A 22,324-nucleotide genomic window follows, 5' to 3' on the forward strand; every position below is an offset into this window, starting at 1 on the left:
TTTAAATAAAACAAAAAAGTCTCGTCAGCCAAACTGTGGGTCCCAGTGGTGGGTCTTAATCATTCCCTGGTGTGCTTTGAGTGGAGTCTGCAGGCAAAGGTTCAGAGACAAACAGGGGCTGGGAACATCACCAAGGAGTTTTCTTTCAATTGGGGTATTTTTTCCTCATCATTTGAATTGGGAACGTTTAGTTGAGTTTCTTTTTCCTTTTTTTTTTTTTTTTAAAAAAAATTTTTCATGTGGTTTGACTATTTTCAAATTAATTACCAAGATACCCTTTGAGGAGTAAAACAGACCCATCCTAAGAAGCTTTGTGTTCTTCTTAGGCCCTCCACCAGAGTGAGGGCAGGTGGGAGCCATGAAGGGCGCTGGTGCTCCGGAAGGGCCAGCTGCAGCACTGGTTTTCCATTGGCTTTGAGAAACCTTCTTGGAAATGAAAATTCTAAAAGCTTCAAATCTGACTCTGAGCTCTGACCCTTTCCTTGGGGTTCAGGTGTATTCCAATGTAAAAATCTTCACACACACACACACACACACACACACGTCTATCCTGAGACTGTCCCAAAGGAATAGGCAACTCACCCAGGTAGGTCCTAGTTGTTGCTACAAATCCTTGGGCTCCTTGACTATGGGGCCCTGACAAGAGCTCCTTTCCCACCTGCTCTGACTCTGTTTGCCAAGATTAATATTACTGTTTTGACAGCACAAGGGACCAGATATAGTTTGGAACTCAATAATGACTTCTGTTTGATCTTGTATCTCTGATTGTCCTGTGGATAGGCCAGATCCTGCTTGGCTTATTTATTTTCACTAGGTGTTTCTGATGGTAACCAGAAGGAAGAAATAAATGAGACCTCAGACTTGGCTCTCCGTTCTCACCGGCACCTCTTTTTTGACTGGGATGGATGGTGAATGAACTGTACGCATTTATGACCAAGAAGATGGACATGTGAAGCCACCAAGGACAAAAGGACTCAGTAGATGGGTAGGAAGAATGATAAAGAAGAGGAGGGCTTCCAGGAGTATGTGGGGGCAAGCATATGTGCAAACATCTAATCGTTGCTTCCTACACTCTCTGGGGCAGAAATAGCAAAGCATGTTCTTTGCAAACAGAGGAAATGGATTTTACTGAGTGACCGATTTAAGCAGTATTGTTTTACTAAAGGGCATGAAGAAGCATCTAATTGCAAGGAAAGGCATGCTCTCATGAAGTGGTCATGTTTTTGGAAGTGATGAATTCAGGCCTCTATCTTTCTGCAGATCGAAGTCAAGTCACACTCTTGGGACCAGTTTATTTTTCTGTATAGAAGGAAAGAATGAGTATTGCTTACTTACCTCACAGGGGTGTTGTGAGGATGAGGTGGTGACTGTCTGGAAAAGTACTTTGAGGGTAAAAGTATATGGTTATCAAGTTTGCTTCCTATTTAACATCCTTTTAAGCATTAGCTGAGCACCTGCTGTGTGCAAAGCACTAGGTGCTGTGGGGAAGGGGATGTGTGATCTAATTCCTCTTCTCTTTTTTAATTAATGGATATTTTTAAATGACTGCAAGAGGATAGAAAAACAGCTATATTAATGTGGGTCAAGAAATATGTTCTCTGCCCCAGAAAGATATTCTCTGTCTTCCTTTCCATATATTGGGCAGAAAGGAAGGATTTTAACATCAGAGGGTGTTATTCTGAGTAGCAAATACATATTGGTTTCTCTTCTTCCTTTGAGAGAAAATGAAGGCAAATAGCAGTGAGCATGTCCTGTGACCAGCAGATATGGTACTATGATTCCCATCATTCCTCCTGGGCTCCGCTTCAGTTTTGCCATAGCCTTCATCTTCTCTCTCCAGACCCAGAGAATGGTTTGCAAATGCTGTGCTAGGAGAACTGGGTACTTTTTGGTTGGTTTATGTCCTTGGAGAGTCTGGTTCACTGTTGTTTGCTGGAAAGTCTTGGCTTCCAAAGACTGGGGTCTTTACTAGAAAAACAAAAAAATCAGAACATTTTTATTTATATATATATTTTGTGGTGGTGGTGGAGTTTTCAATTTCTTAGCTGCCTAACTTTAAAACAAAGCCTTTTTTTTAAACAAAAATTTCTCATTTGTTTTTCTATGTGCAAAGTTTTCTTGCCTTCCCAAACACACTCAAGGAATCAAGTCTGGATTCTAAAACAGAGCGCATCTCAAATTCTTTGTCAAGTGCTGGGCCTGAGGTTCATGAGTTTCTACAAAGAGCCAAACCACCTGCTGAGCTAAGCAGGTGGGAATTCCAGCCCCACATTGAAGCTTCCTGGAGGTGCCCCAGAGCCTTGTAGCTTTTCGGATGCTCATTCAGTATTAGGAGGGCCCTCTCCCCGAATCCTTCGCAATCTACGTGCCACAGAAGGAGCATCCACAGAGCTCGGTGGGGGCTTCCTCTGAGTTTTAGAACCGGAGGGAAACCACTTGTTATTTTGCTAATGTGATGCCAGCCTTCGGGGAAAGGAGAGAATGACTTTTTTTCCTTTCAGAGGGAAGAAGGGACAAAGAGAAAGAGAAGGTGATGTGGTGTGACTATGGCTCTGTTGCTGAGAAAAGATTTGGGACTCAGTAGTCCATTGTGGTCCCCTCCACCTTAGACACAGGACTTGGAGGACCCATGTGAGTTTCTTTAGGACCCTAAGGTAGTGAGTACGGAGGATCAATATCCTTTCCCTTGAACCCAGGACTCAAGGACGAGATGTCTTCAGATTTGGTGCTGCCTGGCCCAGACCATTCTGTGCTTCTCAGCCACTCCACTGCCCTTCCCTAGCCTGTGCTCATGATCGCTGCAACCTTGGCATTTATTCCAAAAGACCTGCTTCTATAGGCCAGTCATAGGCATACCGCTTCTGGGCGGGAGGGGGGGGGTGGTGTTTGTCAAACTCAGCCCCTTGCGCCTGTCCACTTGCCTGGACGCCACTGTGGCTGCGTGCCTCCGCCAACACATCATCAGCACCCAGAAGCTGTCACGCCACAGGCCTCTGAGCAGTGGCCTCAGTCTCTCCACCTGTCCAGCCGCCCAGTGTCAAGGACAGGGACCCTGCCCTCTCTTCCTGTAGTAAATACGTATGCCTTTAAAAGGTGTGGCCCTGGCTCCTGCGGGAGACCTATGTGGGGGCAGGAAAGAGAGGCACATCTGTTAACTTCAGCAGCTGGGGACGCTCACTGATAACTTATGAGCCCAACATGGGCCTCCAAGTGAAAATACCAAGTTTTCACAGCCCTCCCGGGCTATCCAGGCCATTATATCACCAACACACAGAAAGTCCCTGCGCAGCGTGATATCCCACCACATGGGGCGCCCCTACAGCCCTGCCCTGGAGGCTAACCTCGGGCACCTCCTCATTATGAGGGTTTCATTCGTATTTATTTGAAATTATAGTGATTATGAATGAGAGTGAGAGAACAGTGAAAACCACATAAGCTATGAGGTGAGGTGATATTTTGAAATTATCAGGAATTGTGTAGAGCTGGGGAGGCCAATCACAGTACATGATCATATAACTGCATTTTAAGCTTATTCATCACATCTGGATACATAAATGTGTCAATGTTGGGCATTTATATGTATATATACAGTGTGTAAATATGTATGTGTATAAATATACATATATACACATATGTATATATATGCATGTATCTTCTTCTTAAAGGGCTTAAAAAGTTGATGGAACAGAGAATTATGATGTTGAGGGATCTTGCCGGACTTGAAATAGCCCTAGCTTAGCTGGTCATGTCTTTCTCCAAGGCCTGGCCATGTGGACTCCCTGGAGCTGGCATATGTCTTCACTCCTCCACCTGGGACAGGAAGCCAATGGAGGTTGTGCTGGGATTGTGTGAGTCTCCAGTTGCTCCCAGTTTCCCCAGCAGGCTCACAGAGCAGCCCGAAGTCTCTGGGCAGCAGCTCTCCACTTTCTGGAATTCTAATCCCACGTTGCCACTGGAGCAGGGAGCGGAGGATGAGTACAAAGGGGACATGGGAAGCTACTGCGAGGTCAGCTCTGTGGCAGATGTCCAGGATCTGTGGCTGGCAAAACCCGAGCCTGAGGGGTCCCGCCCTGCATTATCCTACCTGCTGGTGCTGGGAACCTGGCCCTGAGAAAGGGGGTGGGACCCCCTTCTGGGGACTCTCACAGATGGGAGAAACTTCAGAGCAATCGCTTTGTAGGACAGACCAATTTTAGTGCTGTGCCACGGACCTCCCTGTGGCGGTGATGGCCATGACAAGTGCGACAGACAGGGAAGAAGCAGGTGTCCACTCGGGTTCCCTCCTGCCTGGTGACGGCATTCGGATGGCCCGAAGAGCCAGGGAGTCTGGAGGGACAAGGCACGAATGGAACTCAGTGCTTTGAGCCACAAGCCTTCTTTCTTGACCTGCATCCCAGGTGAGGCTCCTCCTTTGCCTGAGCAGGCAGTTAGCTTTTTCCTGGCATGGACTCTTTGGTGACAAGACATGTTTTTAAGAAACCCATTTTTCTATGGCTATCTCAGAACATGTCTTTTTGGGATACAGGAGAGGAACTCGGAGATAGGACATGGGAAGATGAGAGTGCCACCTAGAAGGGCTATGGTACACCCCTCCCTTCCTATGTGGGTTTTTTCTTTCACTTTAAAAAAGAAATCACAGATTTGTTACAGAAGAAAGTATACAGGTAGGAAAGGAAGGAAAGAAAGGAGAAACCGAGAGAGGGAAGAAGGGAGGAAGGGAGAGTGAGAGGAGAGGACAAAGAAAGGAGGGAAGAAAAGAATGAAGAGGAGGACCTCCTGTTGTCTCCCTGACACCTCTTGGCGTCTGGGGGTTGTTAAACTGTGGCTTGCTGTTCAAAGCAGCAGGCTGTGCTCCTGCAGCTGGGCAGAGCTTCTCCGCATTTCCTCACATGTGGGCCCGAGGACAGGCCACAGAGTCCTGCTCTCACCTCACTGACTTCCCCTGCAGAGATGTTTGGGGCCTGGCCTTCCTATGTGCTCACTGTCACTGGCTCTCCCAACCCATCTTTCTGGTGAGGGGTGCAGCCTGCAAGGCCAGAAGGCTGGAATCCAAGCTCTCTACTCAACATGATGGTTATTTTTTAAGATATTTTCTTACCTTTGTTTATTTTTTTCTGGGATACTTTCCCTACCATTCTTCCCATTTTAACTCAATAAAACTGATGACACTGCTAAGTGACTCTTTCTAGAGCAAAACTATTTGAAACTCTCAGGTAATTCAGTCTTGAGTGCATAAAATTTGTAATTTCCCCTAAAGGGCTAACAAGATATTCTCGTTGCTTCTATCTACTCTGAGCATTAGCTGTGTCTGAGAAACTGGCTTCTTGTATGTGAATTTGAGGGTTTGAAAGAAGCAGTCCTAAACGCCATTAGTTTTGAGATTCTAGCTATCCTCCTCCCACCCCTTCCCCACTGAACAAATGACCAGGCATGCATCCATTAAAGGAAAGTTCTAGAACGTGGCAGTTCCAAGCTGATGGTGTGTGCCCTTGTCCCTCTCTGTCCATTCAATGAGGTGGGAGTTTGCTGTAGGGGCTGCAGTCATCCACAAGAGACTCACCATGGTGTCCAGCTGGGAATCTTTTCTTCCCTTTTCCCTTGTGTATCTGATCTTCATCATCAGCCCTTCTGTTCTGAGCAGCAGCTGTGTGAGTAGAACAGAGTTTCCAAAGTTTGTTGGTGTAAAAAATAATGCACATTGAACTATAGGCTAAGTCCTCCTGACCATGTAGGCTTATGGCCACCTGCTATCAACCAAATTCCCAAACTAAGGGACTGTCCATGAGTCTAGTTCTAACCCCATCTCTCTGGAGCAGCTCTATGGGCAATGGCTTAGCCAAAGTTGGTGGGAGGAAAGCCAGAGGGACCATTGCCCTTTATCACACCTGACCTGCACAGGTACTGCTTATGTACCTGAGCTACAGTAGGTAAGGGGAGCCCTTATGCATTTGACTAAGGACATAAACTGCATAATTAAGAAACCCCTTTGAATGAAAAAAGAACCTCTTATTCTTAAACTATCATTTCACTTCACTGAACATTAATTATATGCAAAGCATATCCCCTGCCATATGTGATGCAGTAAGGGAGGGAAAATATTGGATGAAAATTTGGAAGGTAGAAAGGCTGAGAATGATGACCCCATTTGTCCTAACAGGATAGTGTAAAGACTCCTGGTAGGAAACCAGTAAACCTGAGCTCTGGCCCAACCCTGTGTGACCTTGGGACCAATTAGTTAGACTCTCTAGTCATCTTTGTTTCCAAAAATGTTCCTTCTGTTCTAACATTCTCTGGCCACCATGGCTTGGCTAAGAACTCCAAGAACTCTAGTGGAAGGCAGCATGTGATACAGGCGTCCAGCAGAGGGAGTTCTTGATTCTGAAAACAAGGGAAACCCTTTAGAGAGGATGCAGCCAGTGAGGAGAGCCTGGCGATGTTTCCCTTCTCCAGTGCTGGGAACCAATGCCACAGATTGCACCTTCCGCTTGGTCTCATTGAGGGAGCAGTAGTAATGACATATTTGCATTTCTCTTCTCTCTGCCATCTCCCTTGGTGAGCAGCAGCAAGAGGAGCCGAGGAGGAAGGCTCTCCCTGACCAGCCGCTCAGAAATGCACTTGCCCATCTAGACTCCACCCACTGTGGTTGCTGGGACTGTGGTCAGGCCTCTGTGACCTTCAGTCAGCAGAGAGGCAGGGGCTTTGGGCCATCAATACATTTCCTGCCCAGAAGGAAGCTGTAGGAAGTCCTGGGAGGAACAAATGGCCAGAGGCCATTCTAAATCCGTAGGCAGACAGACTCCCAAACACCAAGTCTGTCAGGACAGGAGGCAGATGGGTGGAAAACAGCGTAAGAAGAGACCTGGGGCAGGGACAGGGGCATGGTGTATCCAGGGGGCTCTCCACCTGAAGGTGCTGGAGAAGGTGCTGCAAGTGAGGACTCTTCTGATGGAAGTCTTCTGTTTGCCCCTTCTGCCCACAGTAGGTTTGGATACATAATTCAGGTTGTGGGAAGGAGGTAGGAACAATGCATTTTTCCTCACACTGAAATGGGAGTATCGTTTTTGGTATTGATAAGCGTCAGAATTTGAAAAAAACAATTTAAGCTAGAAAAAAAATACAACAACCCACAAACAAACAAACAAAAAATACCAGTTCAAACAACCAGAAGGAAAAGAAAGAATTCCATTTATATAGTATGCCACATATATAGTATTATATTATATAGTATTATATTGTTCTGACTGCCCCTGTGCTTAGTCAGAGCATTGACCAGAGTCTGGGAAGAGGGGTTGCATAGAGTTACTTTGATCCTGGTCCCCATGGGTTTTAGACAGTAAGTCCTGGGAGCCTTACAGATCATACCAGCATGGCCCGTTGGCTTTTCTTCTAACCAGACCAGGAGTGAGGGAAGGGAAATGTCTGGTGGGGAGAACTCCGCACCCCTCACCGATACAGGCTTCCCATTCCTGAGGCGTGTGGCGCCCAGCCAGGAATGAGAAACATAGGAAAGGCTATTTCAAGGCCGGCAAGTAGCTAGTGGGAATTGGAATGCCATCTAGCATCGGCTGTGCGGTCCTGGCTACCCCCGCCCTCCCCTGGTTGTCAGTGGCACACGTCATTCTTGGTGCTCCAAGCGGCCAACGACTTCCAGTTTCCTTGGCCAGACTCTAAGGATGGTGTGATAGTGATTCCCAACCAACACTCATGGTTCTCAGCTATGTGGGCAGATGTGGACATCTGTCTGTCCTCATTCCTCTAGACCCGGTGCTATTTGTGGCTAACGGTGCCTACAGATGTCATTCCTACATTTCCTCTTACTTTTTTCCAACGCAATGCCCACACAGAATCACATGAGAAGGACAGACCTCCACGTAGAGCTTGCCTTAGCACAGGATTTTTGTTCACGGTCTCCCTTTCTTAGAAGGACTTGGTTTCCAAAGGCCAGGTCCCCTTTTTTCTTTTTTTTTTTTAAGCATGGAAATGTGTTCCCTTTCCAGTAGCCAAAAAGAAATTGCAGTAAGAAGAACCACGCCCACCTCTTTCTTCCCTCTGTCCCTGTGGAGTGGCAATGGACAGGTGTGTACACGGGACTGGATCCTTTTTGAATCAGTGGCCCTGGCTGGAGACGGAAGGCTTTCTGTTCCCCCACCACGGGAGGTCAGGGCGGCGGCAGCAGGCAATTTAACTTCTTGAAACCTTGTGGTGCCTTTTCCTGTGGTGCTTCTCTCTCGTGTGACCCCAGTCAAGGTGGCCACTTGCAGCAAACAGCAAGGCCAGCACTTTCCCGTGTTGTCATGTGCCAGTGCAGTCGAGGACTTCTGTGTACACATGTGTAAACAGATACAGAGGCAGAGACCTCTCTGGAGTTGTATAATTATGGGAGGGAGGTTCTGATGCAGCTTTGGTGGGAATTGATCGTTCCCTTGCAGACACAGGCGCTGCTACTCGAGTGGCACCAACCGCTCTGTGCAGGTTCAACTCCCAGGCAGGGCGCCGGCACCCAAGGTGGTTACGCCCCGTGATGCGTTGTCTCCTTTCTTGTGAAAGTTGCTGTCTCCATGGAACACTGGTCAAGGGAGCACAGAGCAGCTTCTTTTGAACTTCCTTTGGTGCTGATATTTTTAAAAATTTGTTTGTTTTGCTTCCTCATCAGCGGCCAATAAACTGCTTTTTGCAAAAATCTCAATTCACCCGTCCAAGGTGGCGAGAGGCATAGTTTGGGACTAAGAGGCTAGAGGTTGGGCATCCCTGCCTCTGTGTCTTAGCCCAGACTGTGTCCTCTGTGACCTGCTGACCGGCATCCATCTCTGACTCAGTTTCCCCATCTAAAATGGGCATCCTACGATTCCTTACCTCATGGGGGAGGGTTAACTCAGAAGGATTCATTGGCAGCACTGAAACACGAAATGATCATTCACGTGGGGACAGCAACTTGACATGTGTCGACGGGTTGGTGTGGATGTTGCCGAGATTTTTAATCCTGGGGTTTGACTGTGTACCCCTCCTGCCCCTCCATCTCCACCGTGCTGTGTGTCCTCCTTTGGCAATACCTTTGAAAAGTGTGGAACAGACGGAGATTGCCCTGAGGTGCTGGGTAGTGCTAATTTCTCCCAAGGGAACAACATCACTAATACTGTCTAAGGTGCTAGAATCAAACCTCATTTTATAAACTTTGGTTCTTAGAGAAAAACAAAAACATGCAGAATTCTTTCTGTGAAGCCTTACTATAGATTGTTATAGCCAATTGTTTATCCAAAATAAGAGAGAGAATAGAAAATAAAGATCAGATGCAGTGATTCTGTATACATGTAACTAAAAGAGCTTTGCTATTTCCTATATTAATGTAAACTATCGTATATATGTATGTGTATATACATATACTAGTATACATATATATATGCTTGAGGCAGATGGGAAGAATGAAAAAAAGTGAAGTATGTTCATCTTTTAATTTTCAGTTGGTTCACAACTTTTAGGATGTGAGCACAAGAGGTTTACAGTGGGATGGAATAAAGGATGCCCAGTATGGTATAGGAAATTATTCATATTTCTGTTCTGTTCTATGTTATTCAAAGGAGTTGGCTGAATGAGAGGAAAGGGAAATGAATTAAAATGTAGATGTGCTTTATAAATGTTCTGAGTGTTCATGTTACATTTTGTTGTTTCCCCTCGAGTCTAAGGCTTCTCAACAGCACTGTCAGTGTGTCTGCTGCCTAAGGTGTTAACAAATACTGTTTACCTTAAGAATGTTTTTGTGTTATTTTTTTTTTTAAAGAGGCAGTTGTTTTTCCCTTCATCTCTCCAAAATTGTGAAACCCCTGCCCCTACCAAAATGGGAGGCATTTCCACAGAAGTTCAGTAAGAAAACAGAACCATTTCTGGTGCTTTCCTCGACACCCCCATTCTCACCCGCCCCCTTTCATGGCTAAAGAAGGAAAAATCATCCAAGACACAAGTTTTGACAAGAAATGGGGCGAGGTTGTAGCAAAAGTGTATCGGTGAATGCAGACGTTGCCCAAACAAGTGGTGAGGGGTCATTGTAAAGTATGGCTGTGCCATTCAGGTGTAGCCCTAGCATGTGTGTGTGTGTGTGTGTGTGTATGTGTGTGTGTGTGTACTGTATATATGCTTCCCTGTCTAAAATGCTCGGTGGACAGAGAAAAAAAAGGATGGTAAACAGAAATGAACAGAGAAAAAATATATATCAAATGCTATTTTGTCAGATGATGCACTTGTTCACCTTGATAGAAGCCACTGTTTCACAACTATGCAATCTTTCAGTCTCTCTTCCCTCCCTCCTTCACCTCGGATCTCCACCCACTCACAGATTTTTCCTTTGTACCAGAACCACCACACCCAGCCCCTGGTTCAAGGTGAGCATGCTACAGTGATTCTTTTCCTAAATCGAAGAGCTCCTGAGAAAAGCTTCTCCTTTCCTTTCGGTTTCAATGAATTTGATTCGATGTAACCCTGTTTGGTTCCCTAAGTGAACTGATGTGTATTTCTCCATTTCAGTTACATGTTTACAAATTTGTTTCCATCTTTTTGATGCAAGATATTTATTTTCTTTATAAAGTGTACTTTTATATGATATGTTTTGGGGATGTGTTGACTTAAGGCAAGATTAAAAAAAAATTTGGCTTAAGTGGAACAATGAGCATGCGACCTCTGGGGTAAGGGGTTGGGCAAGAATATGGACCCTGGTCCTGGGGAAAGACCCTGGTGGGGACCTTATGTACTCTGGGAAGGATTTGACCCAGGTGTTTATTTTCTTATTCGTGGTCACCTATGTGGAGTAACCTACCCCCAGAGGGTGAACTAATATTTTCTACCTTAGCTTTAGAGCTTTATGCCAAGTGCATCCTTCCCACCGGTTCTCCCTGCTCTGCCCAGTGCCAAATCCTTGTTCTTTACCTTTGCCCAGCTTCATGCTAATATGCCTTTCCCCTGCCAGCCACCAATGGCAGCTTGCCTGAGTGGGATTACTGCACCTGTTTTTATTTCGAAAGTTAGATATAAAGAGAATCTTCAAGAGTCTGCATCAAAGTGCTCAGGAAGTTGGCCCTCAGGTTGCACCCCATTTGAAGAGTGTATTTGAAAGCAAAACGATGGGTTCTAGGGCATTTACAAACTACCCTGGAGCCCCTGTGGCTGAGCACTCCTTCCCAGGGTTCCAGAAAGTAGTTGCTGGGAAGAAGAGAGACCATGGGGTTAGACAAAGCACAAATTAGGCAGGGGACACCCTGCACGCAGAAGGCAGCTTCTCAACTTCTCTGGTTGTCTGCACAAGGCTGAGTTTTGCACATGGCGTACAAATCTTGCACAAGGTCTCAAACCCTCTGAGCCAGTTTTTAAAAGATAAATCCAGACACTGCCGAACTGCTCCAGCACAATACGTTTCCAGTCCATGGCTGGTGGGAGCTTGGATGGAATTCCTTTGGGATGGAAAGGGAAGTAGCCCTTTGACAAGAATGCGTTTTCTCTGTGGGCCTCATTCCTGCCTCCCCCATCCTGCACAGACTCTTAGCTACTCAGGGGATCTTCATGAAGTGCTGTCCATTTGCTTTTAGTCCCTGTTCTATAGGTCTTGCCTGCTCAGACCCACCCTACGAATGTATCACTCATTCTTTCTTTGTCCTCCTGTGAAAAGGGTCCTTTTGCCCTTGGAGGTAGTGTTTTGGAGACGTTAGGCCTTCATGGGCTCTGGTCCTACCTACACAAACCCAGGGGTCTTTTTCAGAAACCAACTTGTCTTTACAGTTCAGAAAATATCAAGGGGATCAGTTCCAAGACATCAGGAGACTTTGCAACTCCTGGGCCTCCATAAAAAGTGGCTGGGGACTAGAGCTGTCCTCTCAGAGGCTGCCAGGGTCTGGCCCATGACCCTACTCTTCTCTGGCCTGCCCATTGGGCTCAGGTCCTCAGACAGCTTTGGGGATCCAGGGACTCTGGGTATCTGTGAGGTTCAGAGTTTGGGGCAAAATGAAGAGAGGCCAAAGAGTGGAAGTGGTCTAGATCCTTCGCTCTTCTCCCAGGACTGAGCCAGCGCATCCAATACTAATTCTGGGGCTATGGCAACCTGCTCCTCTGGGAGCTGTGGCATTATTAAGTCCCACCACAAATCCAGACCCAGGGAAGGTGCCAGGCTTGAGGCCTGACAGTTCATCAGCAGCACAAACAGAGCTTTTGTTGAGGAAAATCTTCCCCATCAGAATGGACAGGTCCTGTATGGAGGCTTTGTTAGGTGACTTCTTACCATCCATTGGCACCGGAGGCCCCTCAGGGCCCACAGGTGTACAGCTATGAATAACTGAGCCAGAGAAGTTATGTGTAACCCAAAGCTTCCCTAGGCTAGCTGCTTCTGAAGGAGTCCCCCCAGAGCTGCTGTGTTTCCTTCTATGGGAGGGAGAGTCCCTTTAGAGGAGAGGAGTATTTAGGATTAGTGGAGTTTCAGGAATGTGGGATGTCAGAGTAAGCCCAGTGTGACCTGGGCAGGAGACATCAGCCACGATAAGCAGACACCCCTATTGGAAGGACAGGAGAACTCAGACTCAGCTGACATTGATTGAATGCCAGTGATGTGAAGCTCTGTCCCAGTTGCCTTCATACAAATGGTCTCATCTAATCCTTTCAGTAATCTTGCAACAAGAAATCTCACCCCATTTTTCCAATGAGAAAACGGAGGCCCAGGAAACCTGTGATTGCACAGGGTCCTGTGGATGGTCAGGTACAACGGGGGCCAGACCTGGCTATTTGGGCCCACTCTCCCAGGTCAAGGCTCTCCCCACGCCTCCCCCAATGGCTCCCAATGACCAGGTGACTCAGGTAGCTCCGAGTGCCCGCCCGGCAGGGACTGCTTGGACTATGGAATCCCTGGCACATCTGTTTCCTTGCAGAAGGCCATGGAAGCTAAGACAAAAGTGGCAGGTTGTAGGGGACTAAATGTTTATGAATTGAGGCATCCCCACGGAAGAGGACTGTCACCTGACCATGACCTGTTGGGTGTGAGTTCCTAGAGAGCTCCATGGAACCTTGCTCTGAGCATTTGAGCTTTCTGTTTGGTTGTCCCGGGAACTCCGTGTCTCCTTTCTGTGGGTTAGTTATGTGTGATCTTGAAAGGTAAGATGACTCTAGATAGATGGGTTATTTCTCTAAGGATCCATTAAAAGAGTTAAAAGTTGGAGTTAGGACAAATTCAGAAACTTCAGATGCTTCCCAGAAGACAACAGCTGTGGTAAAGAGGAGTCATTCTGGGCAGGGCAGGAAACCCCTCATGCTGGACCAGAGGGAAGGCAGCCTGGGAACCCACAATCTGCTTCCATCCCCACCTTTCCTGGGCCAGTCAGTTGCCTTCGGTGAGCCTCAGTTTCCCCATCTCTAAAACAGAGGGGCGAGCCTGGTGACCTCTGTGACTGACCCATACCAGAGAGGTAATAAAATACCCAGACACATTTGATGAAAGTTTTGACAACCGAACTGATAAATTTGGATTTCGGATGATAATCTGTTGGGAGCCACTGAAAAATTCCTAAGCCAGGGAATAACATGACCAACATCAAACTATGATGCTTAAGAAAGTGGTGTTCACTGTTATGTGAACTGGTTAAAGGAAAATAAAAACAACAGCCAACATCAATGAAAGGAGAAGAGAACAGACAGTGAAAATGGGGAAAAGGCAGGTTAAAGAGGCGGGGGAGAGGCACAATGGACCCAATAGTTTGTCTACAGTCAGCCTCATGCTTTATACATTTGCAACAATTATATTAGCTTAATGCCTACTGGGCAGCCTCTGATTGAGCATGTGCACGTGCACGTGCCCACGCTCACGCTATCCTCTGCCTGCCACAGTCATTGCAGCTATCCTCGGAGAAAACCCCCCAGTCCTTGAGCACAAGGAACAGTGGGATCTCAGGGTTTGAAGGAGACGTGGACACCACCTAACTTCTGCTCATCCTCATAGTCATAGACAAAAAGAGAGCAAGCTTGTTCTCCAAGGCCTCCCTGGGGAAAGCACTTTGCCTGCACCCACTCTTCAACTCGCTGCAGAGTCCTCCCTCCCAATTCCTGAAATGCCGCTGCTGCAATCTAGACTGATGCCCTTTGCTTTGGGTCTCTGAGGGGACAGAGATCTAGTCTCTGCATTAGTGAACTGTGGGACACTCAGAAGTGCCCTCAGCCTTGCCTTGTGCAGGAATTCCTATAGGGCTAGAGTGATGGTAGAAAGCTCACCATGGCTTTGCCTCCTGAAATTAAGTGCTCAAGACCCATCACAACCCTGACCCTGGCCTTCTGGCCCAGCTAAGCTGCAGGCAGCTGCCCAGCTTTGCTGTGATCTCAGTTTTTACACATACTCAATGAATTGGTTTTAGTTCCTTTCCCACTGGGCCCTGCTTCTGTGTATTTCCTCTCACTTCAATGGTCTATGTTCAAAATTCAAATGGGAGTTTTCATTCACATACCTCTGGGAAGGCAGGAGGAGGCCTCTGAGAATTGCTTTGAGGTGGGGGTGGGGTGGGATAGAGGGCCTTCAAAGCTCTTATTACACTGTAGACATCTTCCCCAAATCATGTTCTTGTTGCATTTTTCTATAAATGCAAGTCACCCTGGGTAGTGGCCTCCACGTGTCAGGTGTTCTGCTAGGCACTGGGAACACGAAGAGGAAAGGTGGCCTCTTAGGGCATTCACAGCCCCTCAGGGGAGACAGCACACAAACAGGCCCACTTCAGGCTTCCCCGATGTGCACTTTGCTCGTGCACTGGCCTCCTCTCCCAGGCAGTTGCCTGTCAGTTCCCTCCCCATTCTGCCATCATTTCAGACTCACCATGCCTTCCACCAGGACCCCTCTGTCTATCCTCTTGCTTGAGGATGAACTGGCCGGCAGCTGATCCCAGCTCTTTCTCCGTGAAGCTAGTCCTACCAAACTCAGGATCACGTCCACAGTTAAACAATCCAAGGGAGTTTGGTTCGGGTCCACTTTTAGCTCAACATCGCTGAGTCTTGTTTCCTCCACAGTTTTCTAGGGTCTCCTCTTCGAGTCACTGGTGACAAACCCAAGTTACTCCTTGATTTTCTAGTTGAAGCTCCTTAGGTGTCCATGATCCATCTGCACCTGCCGGGGCTGCGCCTTCCTTGGTTGGTCATGTCTTGGCTCTGTTCTCCCAGCCGCTGCCTCCACCAGCCAAATTGCTCTCTTGATCCCTTCTCATCTCATTCTCCTTTCATCCATGACATCAGCCAGGGCAACGTTGATCTCTGTGGCAGCTACCACTGCCTGACACTGCATCATACAGTGAAAATGCATTTATAGTTAAAATGGAGGCTGAAGATGTCCTTCTCGGTGGCCTTTTCAGCTCTCTGTTGGAAGGCTGTCAGTGGAAATGATGCGGGAAAGGGACAATGTTCCAAACCAGCTGGGGTTCCTTGCCTCACCCACTGGGAGAGCAGATGGTCCTAGAAAGGTAAAGCTGTGCCATGGACTTCACAGCTCAGTTGATTTCCAGCCACTTCCAGGCATGTTTCAAGGGCCCTCAAAGGTTAGTGGTCCCTGCTGTAGTGGCTGCAGAGATGGAGGTTACTTTAGGGAAAACTAAGAAACCTTGCTCCTTTATTAACATCTGGCCACGGAGCTCCTAAGGTTGTCCCAACCCCTCCAGCAGGAATACATAGAAGAACCCTCTGGGACAGGTTACTCCTAATTACATAGGTGAAGATTACATTTCTCCCACCCTGCTCCCCACTGGGTACAAAAGCAAAAACGAAAACTTTATTTCACCAGGGTTTGCAATTGAACACATCTGAATCCTTGATTTTTTCAAAGAAAAAAACATTTTTTTTTTTATTTTGAAGCAGGTATTTTTTTTTTTTTTAATGGGGCTTATTTTTGGATTTGAGATCATTGGGCTTCTTGCCCCATGAATCAATGCTTGCTGCTGTGTTGAAAATGCATACATTGGTGACCACAGTATTAAGCCAAATTTAAACTCTTTAGTCTCCTCCATCTGTAAGTGTTATGTATCTACCTCATTATGATTTTTTTGGTTTCCTGTGCTTTCGTGTTGTGTACAATGTCAGAGGTGAAATGTAGATAAAAAAATATATATATAAATATATATTTTTGCTTTGCAATAAAGTTCAAAGCTATAACACAGAATATTCATGAAATGTCATAGCCTTTTATTGTGCTCTATCTTCTTGGTTGTGAATTGCCCTGAGAGCCCTTTTGCCTGTTCACTGGAGTCAATATGATTGTGTTTGTCATTTGAGAAATTATCCTAATTATTTTAACTTGTATTTTTTCAACACATTGAGTAAGACACTAAGATTCTTGAACAACTCTTGGTTCCAAAGGTGCTTTATTTTTGTGGACTCAAGTGATCAAATGGAAGTGTCTCTGCAGACTTGAATCTTCCAGAAAAAAAGAATGATTGATCTCAATGCCTTTGGGCTTTGGGTTTAGAAAAAAAGGTTGTGCGTAGGGGGAAAAAGGAAACATCGGCTTGGCTTTGACTTTTTGAAGCTTTTGATATTGATTTATGTCCGGCTTTCGTTCTTTTTTTCAATTTCAACTTTTTTGGCATGGAATATGGTACTCACTGACTCCCTAGCAGTCTTGTCTGATTTGGGCTACTTTTGACTTTTTGACTTTGCCGTTTTTCTTCAGGTTGATTTTATGTGTTATGCTATTTGGCGGCGAACTGCCCTGTGCCCAGCTCCCACATCTTCTCTAAACCTTCTGGAACTCTCTTCCATACCATGTGTTAAGAGAGAGGGTGACTTGGAAATATTTGTAGTCTACAAGACAGCAATGCCATAAAGATTCAAGGTTTTTGGATGGATCCTGACCAATGACAGGACCAGGTGAAGGGAATCTTGAACAGAAGTTACAAGGTGGATTGTCGGCGATTGATTCCTTTTTTCTGTGTGTTTGAAATGAATTACTTTACTTTAACTAAGCATACCCTAGTCATGACTCCTACTATTTTGTTTGATTGAACAATCCTTATTTTGCTGTGTCTTTTGCCAAAACTTGTTAAGACATTTCTCAAACTCATTAAATATGTTTTAAATGGGATTTTAAGAGGTCTATATATTAGAGGAAAAGATCTTTAAAATGCTTCAGAGAAACTCTGTATGTATGTTATTACTCCCCAGCTCCAGAGAGCTAGGGAAAAGTAGTAATCAATGAGGGGAGACTCATTTCTCCAACTGGCAAGTTTTCCCTTAAAATACCTACCATAACTACAAAAAGAAAAGAAGGAAAGAAAAGAAAAATGCTTAAGATTCAATTTCATAATATGTCCGTTTTTATCTCCTTTATTTTCTTCTGATGGTCATAAAGAATTTCTAGTGTGTATTAATAACAGACATTTTAACATGCATTGGGGAGGTTTGCTTTGCTCTTTAACAATGCTGACCCGGCATTTCAAACATTGCTGGGTAGGTTACACTTAGCCTGTTCTCAGCCATTTCTCTCTTTTTATGGTATAATGGTCTGTCTATGAATTGAAATGAAGATAAAATGTGTACTGAAGTTGGAACACACTGGTGTTGATTTAAAGGAGGAAATCTAATGATATAAATTTCACTAAGTAGATGAGTGGGAATATATGATAAATTCACACACACAATAACAATATACTTCAACATTGGTTTTTGATTCTGAGGAATTTGCCACCTCACTGAGCTTCCCCAGATCCCAAGATTTCTTTGGGATAATTAAATGCCTGAAAAATGTTGTGCTTTGTTTTTGTTTTGTTTTTTAAGCACTAGAAAGCACAATTCTTATTAGTCCCTGTTTTTTGGGTGACATAGATATTGTAGATTCAAAAGAGCCAGTTTTTAGGTGGGTTTTTGTGGGATTCTTGCTTGCATCGTCACCTTCCAGCCTGCACAATGCCAAGGGGAAATTAGCTAAGGAGCCACCTACAATCTCATGTCTTTACTCTTTCCATTCATCTCCGCCCCCAACTTTCCCACTGGGGAGGCTTTATGTACTGGAGACCCTAATGCAGTTGAAATATTGGGCTGACTGCTCTCTCCAGGCAGGCTCTAGGCCATTTCCACATTTGTATTACCCTTCCTGGATGCCCACACCCACTGTACCCCCAAATCACCAAGGCACAGATAACTAGGAGATTTTCAGGGTGGACAGAAGGACGTTTTTGCTGCATCTGGGGTAGAGGCATTTTAGGTGTATGTGTTAGTAGTCCCAAGTAGTAGGTTTAATCTGTTTCTTATACTGGAAGGATCCGATGGACCAATCTCTAAAGGTAAATGTAGAAGGCAGACCAGCCAGTTTTGTCCATGTAGTGGCCTACTGCTGGCTCACGAGCAAAGCTCCCCTGGTTGAGAGGGAATTCCTAACATGTCAGAATAAGCATGGGAACAAGAGAAAGGTGTTGAGCCTCCTCTCATTGTGAAAAGGTATTTTTTTTTTTTGCCCCTGTCTTCTTTCTTTTCTCTCCAGAGACCATGTATACTCAGAACGAATTGGTCTTTGGCCTTGACTGTTGTTGGGTTTTTGTGGGAAGTTTTTGTACCACTGTGAGGAAGCTGTGGTATTTCATGTTACTAATCTGGAGATTTCTCTGTCTCCTTTGAAGGGTAAAGGCATTGTTCTGGCATGTGATCATTCTAGATAGATGTTCTCAGTCCCATTTATTGTTAATTGCTCTTGAACTTCTAGGAGGAATCTCTATTTGGAATCTGTTCCTGACTCCCCAGTTGCTTTCTGGGTGCCCTGCTTCAAGGCAAGAACAATTTCTATGCATGGGAAAACTCTGAGATCAGAAGCAGGAGATACATTTCAATAGGATGTGGGAAATTATATAAGAATTTCTCTCATCCTGAATTCAAGCCGTGGTACAGCCATTTTTTCGAGACTTTTGACCTTGGACCTATCAGGACCTTGGAAGGACAATGTGGCAGATAATGAGTTATTTTTATTATTCCTACTTCAAATTCAGTCAGTCACTTGGCTATCAAATATTTATTGAACACCTACTGTGTCAAATGCAGGGCTAGAACTGTAGAGGCTCTAAAGATGATACGAACCTGAAGGAATTAAATATGAGAGGTGAGAAATGTCCATAAATAACTAAATTACAGGGGGAAAATGGAGCCCTAAGAGAGGGCTAAGCACACCCAAAACAGGTAGCAATATTTTTAAAGTGGAGGTATAAAGGAAGACTTTAAAAAGACTGGCATTTCAGTTGGGTTTTGAAGGATACATAGGATGCGTGAAGATGGGCGAATTGGGTTGCCCATGCCTACAGTCATGTCACATCATTCATTCGCTTAAGATGTTGATTGCTTTCTGATGAGAAATCAAGGCAATTTCCAGCATCACATACTTAAGCCATACGGTGTCTCTCACTGTCTGTTAACATTTACCCAACCCTATTTTTGAAAGAGTAAGTCTTTCAAGCTACAATCAGTTTCTCATTTGGTAATGTGATCCAGAGAATGCTCCCCCTTGTGGATAACCACTCCATCTTCACAGGCTTTGCAGACTGTTGGAGCTGGGCTGTTGTTCTCTGAAGTTTTGGTGTGCCTCACTCCCATTCCGTTGGCTCTCCTTGTATCTTGGAAATCAGGAGGAAGGAGGTCCTAAAATAGTGGTGATTCGTATACTTCCATCAGTGAGGGTAAATTAGAGTATTGCAAGGTGTCAGTTGACCATTCCAGATTTAATTTCAGAGACCACTGAGTTCTCAGGGGGAAAGGGGAGGAAGACTTGAATAAAGAATGGAATTTCTTAAAACCCAAAGCTTCCTAAGAGATATGAAGGAGCCTACTCTTTGTTTCTTAATAAGGTTTTAGTTCAACCCTAGTCAGGCTGACCTTCATGACTATTTAAGACCACTGCAACCTCCTCAAGCAAGTCAAGCCCTGCAGACCTCAGTCAGCTCTGGGCGCTCTTCATAGCAACCTAGCAGCTGGTCACTATGAGCACAGCATATTCTAATGGGCACTCTTTTGGGGATCTGGGGAGAGTCTTGATTTCTCCTATAATTAGTGCAATGGTCCCAGGCCTTTCCAGAGACTGTGAAAAGACCATATAGAAAAGGAGGCCAAAATTTTTTTCTGATCCTTTCCCCAATGTCCTCCCAATCCGCTCAGCCCTACACACACATTGTCCCATGCGTTCTTCAACTTAATTTGATGATGTAAGACACAAAGAAGCAGGGCAAGCAGGACAACCCACCCACAGATGGATCCATTCCTAGAATTCATATTTCCCATTTAAAGTGTGTTGGCCTTTGCTATAGACTCAGATTCTCAGCATGTCTAAGTGGAAATGCAGGGAGTGGCAGTTCTGAGCATTAGAACCTGCTAATAAAACCAACAGGCTTGGCCTCTCAATTGGAATCCCCCAGACACCTCCATCTGCTTCATTATAGTCATTCTCTCGTTAATCTCCTAAAATGTGTCTGTTGTTGCCAATTCATGGCATGGAACCTTTTCAGAATAGGAGGTATGGTGAGTGCCTGCATCCCTGATGCCAACAAACTAACCATATCAACCCAGCATCCATTCAGAAAAGGTGGGCTTCTGTTTTGCACAAGTCATTTTTAACTCCAGGCTTCCAGGTATTAAATGTTGAGCATTTCCTTTACCTCACACTAGCTGTGGCTCTCTGAGCCCGGGCTGAGGGTGATGCCCAGGCACTCACAGGCTCCCGTGTACCTCATGTTCCACCTTGTCTGCTTAAGGATGTGCTGTACAAAGCATCATCCGTCTCAGACTTAGCTCACACTCACTCAGCACTTGCTTCAGGCCAGACATTTGGCTCTGTGCTTTTCAGTATAATTTCTTATTTAGATTATGTAACTAATTTTTTTTATAGTAACCCTATTTTCTATAGGTATTTAATGTAGATCTTTATTTCAAAGAGTAGGAAAATGAGACTTGGGAGGCTGATGATTTGCCCAACTTCCCTTAATTACTGAAAGACATTGATTGAAAGTCCCCGGCCTTTGCCATCACACTTGAGCATGCATCCTCCCCTCATTTAAATTGGTGGGGTCATCTTACCTTCCTTTTCTTCCTGCTGCCTAATTGAGAGTTCACGTCTAAATGTCATATATTTATGTAGGCCTGCAGTAGCCCCAAAAGGCTTGACCAGTGTAAACTACTCACATTGAGATGGCCTAAGAGTAGGAGCTCTAAGGTGTCAGCTTGAGTCCAATAAATGGAAAAGAAGCCTTTATCTGATTTCCAGTGATTTTTTTTCTGGGGAAAAAAACCACATATACTATGAGAACTTAATTTTTAAGTCAATTGTTGTTTCTCTGACTTGTCCCAGGAGGCTCTTTGGGTAGGATCCATCCATGTGGTAGAGAAGGAACCGGGGCATTGATTGACACCATTGTTTTGCCCAGTCTATTCATTAATTTAATCTTCTAACTTACTCATCATTCACCCAGAGGATCTTCTATGTGCTTCACTAAACCCTATCCTCAAGAAATTCACAGTCTGGTAAGGGAGCTAAAACCTGTACATCATGGGCTGAAACTGATGAGTTCAGATATAGGTCTTTGAGTTCAAAGGAGGAGGAAATGGGGTATTGTGAGCCCTCCTGTGTTTCTGAAGGACTGCTGAGCATTCTTCATGTATAGAATACCCTCACTTTAGGACCTTAACACAGTGTGTCCCCTAAAGAGAGTCCTCTCTTTTTCCTAAAAGTAACCCCCAATGTGTACCAATATCTTAGCAGCCATTTTTAGCAGATACTTCTTGCAAGATCACAGGAGCCCTTCTCAAAAGCAATGCCCTCTTAGAAAATATGGCTTAACCAGAAAGAAAGAAAGAAAGAAAGAAAGAAAGAAAGAAAGAAAGAAAGAAAGAAAGAAAGAAAGAAAGAAAGAAAGAAAGAAAGAAAGAAAGAGAGAGTAATGAACAGATTCCTCTTCCTTCAGATAGATTGCTCTAGAAAGAAAGCATGGTGATCTCTATCTGGAGACTTAAAGTGATACAGGAATTTAAGAATGGACTCTGTCTTAGTCAGTTTAGGTTTCTATAACAAAATAGAATGTATCCTCAAATGTGAAAAGAGAGAGCTCTGGTCTTTTCTTCTTATAAGGGAACTAATCCCATTTTGGGAACTATACCCTCATGACCTTATCTAAGCCCAATTATCTCTCAAGAACCCCACCTCTAAATACCATCACATTGGGGATTTGGCCTTAAATATATGAATTTGGGGGGACACAAACGTAACAGACCCCTTTACTGCTTTGCCTCCTGGAGACATGAAAGACCTGAAATCCAGCATCCCTACAACCTTCTTAGCTATTGTTTTTAACCATCATTTCTTTATGTC

At 45.0% G+C, this 22,324-nt stretch overlaps 2 long non-coding RNA genes across 3 annotated transcripts; one reads left to right on the forward strand and one right to left on the reverse strand.

Annotated features, from left to right (window-relative positions):
• Positions 1-231: 231 nt before the first annotated feature.
• LOC311623905 lies at positions 232-17,347 on the reverse strand. 2 transcript variants are annotated; one of them, XR_014795222.1, is made up of 4 exons: positions 14,822-17,347; positions 5,561-5,644; positions 2,918-3,119; positions 232-1,963 (listed from the first exon to the last, which is right to left on the reverse strand). It is a non-coding gene; the product is annotated as an uncharacterized lncRNA (long non-coding RNA). The 2 variants fall into 2 exon arrangements; XR_014795223.1 differs by having other exon boundaries at positions 5,561-9,050.
• On the forward strand, positions 1,843-10,514 carry LOC311623907. Its single transcript, XR_014795225.1, has 2 exons — positions 1,843-1,961; positions 5,555-10,514. It is a non-coding gene; the product is annotated as an uncharacterized lncRNA (long non-coding RNA).
• Positions 17,348-22,324: the final 4,977 nt, after the last annotated feature.

Source organism: Pipistrellus hanaki, assembly GCF_964339955.1.
Source record: "Pipistrellus hanaki genome assembly, chromosome: 5".
In the NCBI taxonomy this organism is placed as follows: domain Eukaryota; kingdom Metazoa; phylum Chordata; class Mammalia; order Chiroptera; family Vespertilionidae; genus Pipistrellus; species Pipistrellus hanaki.